Source organism: Coregonus lavaretus (assembly GCF_964263955.1).
Source record: "Coregonus lavaretus genome assembly, chromosome: 2".
NCBI lineage: Eukaryota > Metazoa > Chordata > Actinopteri > Salmoniformes > Salmonidae > Coregonus > Coregonus lavaretus.
In genome coordinates, this window is record NC_139989.1 from 79491855 (window position 1) to 79501001 (window position 9147).

General features: G+C 40.4%; 1 protein-coding gene across 1 annotated transcript in view; it reads right to left on the reverse strand.

The window, feature by feature from the left end:
- Nucleotides 1-8549: 8549 nt before the first annotated feature.
- LOC311141689 (uncharacterized protein) overlaps nt 8550-9147 on the reverse strand; it is a 23188-nt gene continuing 22590 nt past the window's right edge. Inside the window, exon 11 of the mRNA XM_084177104.1 lies at nt 8550-9147. This exon is cut by the window's right edge and continues 4458 nt beyond it. The gene's annotated coding sequence lies outside the window, so the exon portion shown is untranslated.

Here is a 9147-nt window from a genome sequence, read left to right on the forward strand (position 1 = left end):
GGATGAGAAATGGGCAAAGCTCTTTATAGATGCTCAGCGTCTTCCATTTAATACAAGGCTCAAGTTGATGCAATTCAATATTTTACATAGGGTCTCCTTTACACCAGAGAGACTGTAAAAGATACATTCTAAATATTCATCATTTTGCCCAAGGTGTAAAACGGAGGTGGCCACTGTCCTGCCCTGAACTAGGCAATTATTGGGAAGATATTATCCAGATGTTATCACAGGTCACTAATATGACTGTACCACTAGATCCTTCACTTATTCTTCTTGGAGATGACTCTGTTCTACCAGTTAATATTGGAGATGACTCTGTTCTACCAGTTAATATTGGAGATGACTCTGTTCTACCAGTTAATATTGGAGATGACTCTGTTCTACCAGTTAATATTGGAGATGACTCTGTTCTACCAGTTAATATTGGAGGTGACTCTAATCTACCAGTTAATACTGGAGATGACTCTGTTCTACCAGTTAATATTGGAGATGACTCTGTTCTACCAGTTAATAATGGAGATGACTCTCTTATACCAGTTAATATTGGAGATGACTCTGTTCTACCAGTTAATAATGGAGATGACTCTGTTCTACCAGTTCATATTGGAGATGACTCTGTTCTACTAGTTAATATTGGAGATGACTCTGTTCTACCAGTTAATATTGGAGATGACTCTGTTCTACCAGTTAATATTGGAGGTGACTCTAATCTACCAGTTAATACTGGAGATGACTCTGTTCTACCAGTTCATATTGGAGATGACTCTGTTCTACCAGTTAATAATAGAGATGACTCTGTTCTACCAGTTAATATTGGAGATGACTCTGTTCTACCAGTTAATATTGGAGATGACTCTGTTCTACCAGTTAATATTGGAGATGACTCTGTTCTACCAGTTAATATTGGAGTTGACTCTGTTCTACCAGTTAATATTGGAGATGACTCTGTTCTACCAGTTAATAATGGAGATGACTCTGTTCTACCAGTTAATATTGGAGATGACTCTGTCCTACCAGTTAATATTGGAGATGACTCTGTTCTACCAGTTAATATTGGAGATGACTCTGTTCTACCAGTTAATATTGGAGATGACTCTGTTCTACCAGTTAATATTGGAGATGACTCTGTTCTACCAGTTAATATTGGAGTTGACTCTGTTCTACCAGTTAATATTGGAGATGACTCTGTTCTACCAGTTAATAATGGAGATGACTCTGTTCTACCAGTTAATATTGGAGATGACTCTGTCCTACCAGTTAATATTGGAGATGACTCTGTTCTACCAGTTAATATTGGAGATGACTCTGTTCTACCAGTTAATATTGGAGATGACTCTGTTCTACCAGTTAATACTGGAGATGACTCTGTTCTACCAGTTAATATTGGAGATGACTCTGTTCTACCAGTTAATACTGGAGATGACTCTGTTCTACCAGTTAATATTGGAGATGACTCTGTTCTACCAGTTAATACTGGAGATGACTCTGTTCTACCAGTTAATATTGGAGATGACTCTGTTCTACCAGTTAATATTGGAGATGACTCTGTTCTACCAGTTAATATTGGAGATGACTCTGTTCTACCAGTTAATATTGGAGATGACTCTGTTCTACCAGTTAATATTGGAGATGACTCTGTCCTACCAGTTAATATTGGAGATGACTCTGTTCTACCAGTTAATATTGGAGATGACTGTTCTACCAGTTAATATTGGAGATGACTCTGTTCTACCAGTTAATATTGGAGATGACTCTGTTCTACCAGTTAATATTGGAGATGACTCTGTTCTACCAGTTAATACTGGAGATGACTCTGTTCTACCAGTTAATATTGGAGATGACTCTGTTCTACCAGTTAATATTGGAGCGACACTCTGCGAAGCAAGCAGATGTGGCTAAAATAACTAACTTCCTATATTCCATCTGAATAAATAACCTACAATTTAGGTAATAAACCCTTTGAGTTGACTGATGTCTGGGGGGACTTTCAGCAGTTTCTAGAGTCGTCACCTTATTTATTATTTTCTTAATGAATGTATTATTATTACTATTATTATTATTATTATTAGTATTATTGTTATTATTATTATTGTTATTATTAGTAGTAGTAGTATTATTGTTATTATTATTATAATTATTATTGTTATTATTATAATTATTATTGTTAATATTATTATTATTATTATTATTATTATTATTATTATTATTAGTTGTTTCTGCGGTGAATCATTTATTTTCTAGCATTGCATGTGAAGTCATTCTGTTTCCTTTGTTGTTGTTAATCATTGAAGCTAATACCAGTAGAGGGGAGGGAGGACAGTGTTCATGTGTTGGGGAGGGAAAGGTGTGGTACCATGGGATCCCATGGAGCTGTGTTGGGGAGGGAAAGGTGTGGTACCATGGGATCCCATGGAGCTGTGTTGGGGAGGGAAAGGTGTGGGACCATGGGATCCCATGGAGCTGTGTTGGGGAGGGAAAGGTGTGGTACCATGGGATCCCATGGAGCTGTGTTGGGGAGGGAAAGGTGTGGTACCTTGGGATCCCATGGAGCTGTGTTGGGGAGGGAAAGGTGTGGTACCATGGGATCCCATGGAGCTGTTTTGGGGAGGGAAAGGTGTGGTACCATGGGATCCCATGGAGCTGTGTTGGGGAGGGAAAGGTGTGGTACCTTGGGATCCCATGGAGCTGTGTTGGGGAGGGAAAGGTGTGGTACCATGGGATCCCATGGAGCTGTGTTGGGGAGGGAAAGGTGTGGTACCATGGGATCCCATGGAGCTGTGTTGGGGAGGGAAAGGTGTGGTACCATGGGATCCCATGGAGCTGTGTTGGGGAGGGAAAGGTGTGGTACCATGGGATCCCATGGAGCTGTGTTGGGGAGGGAAAGGTGTGGTACCATGGGATCCCATGGAGCTGTTTTGTGTAGGTGGAAGGAACAACGGGGCTGTTATCTCTGGCATATTTTGATGATTGTTCAATTGTATAAAATGCCAATAAATAGAATGTGAAAAAAAAATATGTATATATATATAGATATCTTTATGTCTCTTTTACGTTTTACTACACCTGAAATATACCTCAACTCATTTCACACATGATAAGAGTTAGCCTATAGACCAGATTACATTGACAATAATTTGATGTTATGACAATATTATCAATTGTCAAATTGTCCATGAAGAGATGGACGCATCTTGTAATTGACAGATGCAGGGAAAGGAGCATCTCTTTATCAAATCCTCCTTCAGAGTCACATGCAGGTAAAACATTGTGATTTCTAAATAGTGCTGTATCTGAAAGAGCATATTCTGCAGTTTCTATGACACTTACCTTTATCAAATAACTCTCCAAATTCAAGAGGTGAAGCTCTATTTCCAAATGTCACTTTTCTCAACAATATCTGTGCTGTCAATGTATTTATCACATGACCACTCCAGCAGCAGCATTGCTCTGGCAACTAAGCAGAAACTAGTAACATCATCCAGTTAAAATATGCTGTTCTGTCGTCAATGGATGAATGGCCAATAGAAACCAGATAGAAACTGATAATGATGCATGTGACTTCTGCATAATGGTGCGATGCTTCTACATGTAATTAATCCTTTACAATAGTTTATGCACTATTTATCAAGCGTTTATTTAACAAACCATGTTTGCACACCTTGCACCTTGCTGGTTGATATGCATCTGATGCATATGCTAAAGTGGACGCCTGGTAACTTCTCCAACTATGAACATCCCAGTAGTGATGCATAGTCTCCGTTCACAACATAGAGTGGCAGCTTTTCAGTTTGTCTGTTTACCTGAACTGTGACATCAGTGATGCCTCTCACAGCGACATATTCACCTGTGTAAGTCTTTAACACGAGGTGCGATGGTTGAAGTGGAAGGTGTTTCAGTGTCTTTTTTCTGACACAAGAGAAACAGCTGCCCCTGTGTAAATCTCCATACCCACCGGCTGTCCCTCTAGCAAGGGGGAGACATAGTAGCCGTGCGGCCCGCCAGGAAAAAGTCAGGATTTTCAGTGTGACTTCCTGGTCTGATGAGTCACTCACCTCAGTGTTCTCTTACTCAACAGTGTGAACATGTATATTTGTCTTTCGTTGGAATGTCTGTTTCCTGTTCTCTGTTCTCTTTTTGTTTCTGGAGGCTTGTTCGATGTGGCCCTTTTTACCACAGACTGGACAATCCATGTCCTTACACCAGCATGTCGACACCTGATGTCCCACCTTGCCACAGTGGAAGCATGTGACTTGATTTCCCGGTCTCTGATTTTCAGTTGAAACTCTGTGATCAACTTTTTATTTATTTGAAAGGAACACAGACAAGAACAAATAGCAGCAGGAATGGTTATACAGTTAGAAACACAATACTGTTAAAATATATATCAGAACAAATAGCAGCAGGAATGGTTATACAGCTAGAGACACAATACTGTTAAAAAATACATCAGTATATTATGGAAACTAGTTATTGCAGGTAAATACAATTATAATAAACCACATATACAATCACCCACCTCAGCTGCATCAACCCACCCTCCAACCCCTCCTGGGACCACCCCAACCCATCCTCCAACCCCTCCTGGGACCACCCCAACACACCCTCCAACCCCTCCTGGGACCACCCCAACCCACCCTCCAACCCCTCCTGGGACCACCCCAACACACCCTCCAACCCCTCCTGGGACCACCCCAAACCACCCTCCAACCCCTCCTGGGACCACCCCAACCCACCCTCCAACCCCTCCTGGGACCACCCCAACCCACCCTCCAACCCCTCCTGGGACCACCCCAACCCACCCTCCAACCCCTCCTGGGACCACCCCAACACACCCAACCTGATCTCCATTAAATTAAATACTAAATCAAGGTACACATTTGCACAAACATTATAATTAACGGTCAATCTGTTGGGTAAAACCCACGACAGGAGTTATTTATGGTTTCAGCTGCATTTGTTGTTTGGCTAACCCAGTGCTTCTCAATTATTTTCAGTTGCGCCCCCCCCCTAGGAATAAGTAAACATTTCGCGCCCCCCAACTCTCCGCCGCAACTGGAAATAGTATCATTTGTCTATGAAATTGTTCTAAGTACACCTCTGCATAACATTGTATCCTTATTAACATTAAAGAAAATAAAAATAAAATAAAGAAATATAGATCAACTTACAACAAAGAATAACTTTATTAACATTGTTTTTTAGTCTGTAACAGAAAAGACTTAAAGTGCATCTATTTGGCTGAAATTTGCCTTATTTAAACTGTAAATTTTTTTTGACCATTTGATACTGAAAAATAAAATAAAATATAATCAATAAATAATAATAAATTCAAATTGATCAGCAACATGAACTCAGGAGCCCAATATATGAAACACTGACCTATAAAACAAAAATGAATAAAACCATTTGTGCTGATTTTTTTTTAGCAAAATGAGGAAGTCAGGATTAATGGCAAAAGGCACGTTTGTCTTTGAGTTTATCTACCAGCTGTTCTTTAAGATCGTTAGCAATGTCATTTATACGTCTGGCGACAGTGTCATTGGACAGAGGGATAGTTTTTATTTTTGCAGCACTTGCGTCATCCAGCATGACAGAGACCATGTCTAATGCTGCAGGCAGTATCAGCTCCTCTGCTATGGAGTGTTTTTTTTTTGTTGCACTGAGCAATTTGGTACGCCACCTTATATGATGCTAACAGTGCTCGCTGGTTTCCTGAAGTAGCATTCACAAAGCGGGACGATTGTTGGCAATATTCGGCATGTTTTCGCTGAAAAAACTCAAGCGGCTTATCAGCGTGATTGGGCTGTAATGTATTTAAGTGACGCCTTAATTTATTTGGCTTCATGCTGTCCGCTGCCAACATTTTTAGACACAGTAAACATACCGGTCTTTCCTCTTCTCCCACCGTAGTCACAGTGAAGCCAAGCGCTACATACGCTTCGTCATATTTCCTTGTCTTAGCTTTCGGGAGACTTACGTTTGTCTCATTATCTCCGTCTCTCTCCGCCTTTCTTTTCATCCCTGTTAGATATGTTTCCATGGCATCTCTTAAGGGTTTGTTATCTGCACTTCATATCTCCTACTCTGTGCTTTTGTTCGGTGCAAAAAAAACCTACTCCCTGCGGCAAAAAAAAGCATGTTCCCCAGGGTCACACGCGCCCCCCCGGCATCGCTCCGAGCCCCCCCTGGGGGGCGCGCCCCACTATTTGAGAAGGACTGGGCTAACCCCATGGATCCTAGCAGTGGATAGTTCTAAATAAATGATATCTATAAAAGTGCTGATCCAATGAGGTGTGGTGGTTGCCATCTTAGTTCCAACATCTTTTTAGCTGCTGTCCAACCTGACAACATTATACGTCTTTGCTGTAATGACAGTGGTGAATTATCATTCAGTAATAACAGTTTGGGGGAACAAGGTATGAGGATACCTCTTTCCAAAACATGTCCCCTGGTCACTCCCAGTACATATGATTAAAGGAGCCCAAGGCACCTTGATTACATAGATGACACAGAGGAGCGGTTGTGATTTCTATTAAATTATGTTTTCTAGGTGGAAGGTTTACCCTGTGTATGAGATTAAAATGTATCAACTGATGATTAGGATTGTTAGATGAACCCACTAAGTTCCTGATGAACTCAACTGGTGAGCCTCTTTAGCAGCTAGTTCCATGGACACACTGATTTCAATGTCCTTTGCCAAGGTCAGATGACTTTCAGTCAACAGTCTCTTTTGTGTAGCTTCACTCCGTAGCCCACATACTAGTCTGTCTCTAATGATGTCATTTAGAACAGCATTAAACTCACACTGTTCTGATAGTTTCTTTAATGCAGCAGCAAACATTGTTACTGATTCTCTCTCTTCCTGATGTCTCCTGTGGAACCTGAACCGTTCAGCATTAACTAGTGGTTCTGGTGAAAAATGTCCTTTAAGTATCTCCACAATATCCCCATACATCTTATTACCTGTTCTGTCTGGCTGTAGCAGGCTGCCTAGTAAATTAAATGTCTTTGGCCCCATTACACTAAAACATGGAGGCACAATGTTGTCCTCATCCATGTCATTTACAAGATCAAAATATTCAAACTGTTCTGTATATGAACTCCACTGCTCAATACTTTCATCAAACTGTCCAATGTTTCCAACAATTCCAATAATTTTTCGTTTCTCAATAAGCTCCTGATTGTCACTCACTTCAATATTGTCCTCAACCACAGCAATTTGTCTTCATAGTTGAATAAATGTCCTATCCTTTAATCATTGTATATTCCTCCTTTTTAATCACGTTGTTTTCCCGCTCCAATGTCCGTCTCGAGTCCTTTTCTGCCGTCCATGACAATGTTAACTCCAGTGGTGGAAAAAGTACCCAATTGTCATACTTGAGTAAAAGTAAAGATACCTTAATAGAAAATGACTCAACTAAAAGTGAAAGTCACCCAGTAAAATACTACTTGAGTAAAAGTCTAAAAGTATTTGGTTTTAAATATACTTAAGTATCAAAAGTAAATGTAATTGCTAAAATATACTTAAGTATCAAAAGTAAAAGTACAAGTATAAATCATTTCAAATTCCTTACAGAAAGCAAATCAGACGATTTTCTTCTTTTTAAAATGTACGTTCAGCCAGAGGCACACTCCAACACTCAGACAATTTACAAACAAAGCATTTGTGTTTAGTGAGTCTGCCAGATCAGAGGCAGTAGGGAGGTTCTCTTGATAAGGGTGTGAATTGGACCATTTTCTGTCCTGCTAAGCATTCAAAATGTAACGAGTACTTTTGGGTGTCAGTGAAAATGTATGGAGTAAAAAGTACATTATTTTCTTTAGGAATGTAGTGAAGTGAAAGTAAAAGTAGTTGTAGTGTATTAGGATTATGCCTTTGTTAATGTTTTTTTAAGTGGAACTAAAAGAATGTTGTTTATGTTAGTTCAAAAGTAGCCAGTTGTAGGGTGACGCCCCAGGGGAGACTGGTGATTGGACAGCAGGGGGAGCAACCCATATTTTCACATTGTTTATAAGTATATGCTGGAGGGATAGGGGGTTAGAGCAGCCATTACAATTCGAGGACGCTGCTCTCCGGGGGATCTTGACACCCGTAACTCATGCTGAAAGCTTGTGATATGAATAAAACTTATGATCAAAGGTTCAGTATGAGCGGACTCCTTTGTTTATCAGCAATAATTGCCAGCATTTACTCGATACGACATAGTCAAAAATATGAATAGTAAAGTAAAGTACAGATACCCCCCAAAAACTACTTAAGTAGTACTTTAAAGTATTTTTACTTAAGTACTTTAAACCACTGGTTAACTCTCTTTCTTAGCTAGCTCGACTATGCACTTGCCTCTGCTAGCAATACACTGTGCTAACATTAGCCTAGACTGTACCCCAGAAAATAACAGTTTTAAACAGTTGTAAAAACCCACTTCTTCCAGACAGAATAGTTCCTGTAGATTCAGACTTACTCATCACCAATCTGTTGTTATGTCTCGTGGGTTTCATAACCACGTCTGTATAACAATTCAATAATGATGAGACAGGAGACAGGAATCAGTTCAACCATTTATCTGGAACGTGATCATCTCAACACATACAAACCCCCATGATGCTCTGCGGCACAACCCCAATATACAACAAATACATAAGTAAATGGACACAAAACAAAACTCATAGAGGAATTTAAATGTTCATTTCTAGAAAGTAGGGCCATGGGATAGGGTCAGAAAGGTCAGTATGTTTGATAACTGGTTCCAGAGGTGACATAACTAGCATAAGGTCCATTATAACACAGTGAAGTAGAGGTGGGAGCTAAAAGCAGACATGGACAGTGAGACGGTGTGAGGAGGTCAGGGGTGAAACACTAGATCAGGACAGGTAGAAATGGCAGGGCTGGTTGTGTTCAGTGTGTGTGTCCAGTGTGTGTGTGTGTGTCCAGTGAATGTATGTGTGTCCAGTGTGTGTGTGTGTGTGTGTGTGTGTGTGTCCAGTGTGTGTTTGTCCAGTGTGTGTGTGTGTGTGTCCTGTGTGTGTGTGTGTTCAATGTGTGTGTGTCCAGTATGTGTGTGTGTTCAGTGTCAGTGTGTGTGGGTGTTCAGTGTGTGAGTGTGTGTGTTTCCAGTGTGTGTGTGTGTGTGTGTGTGTGTCCAGTGT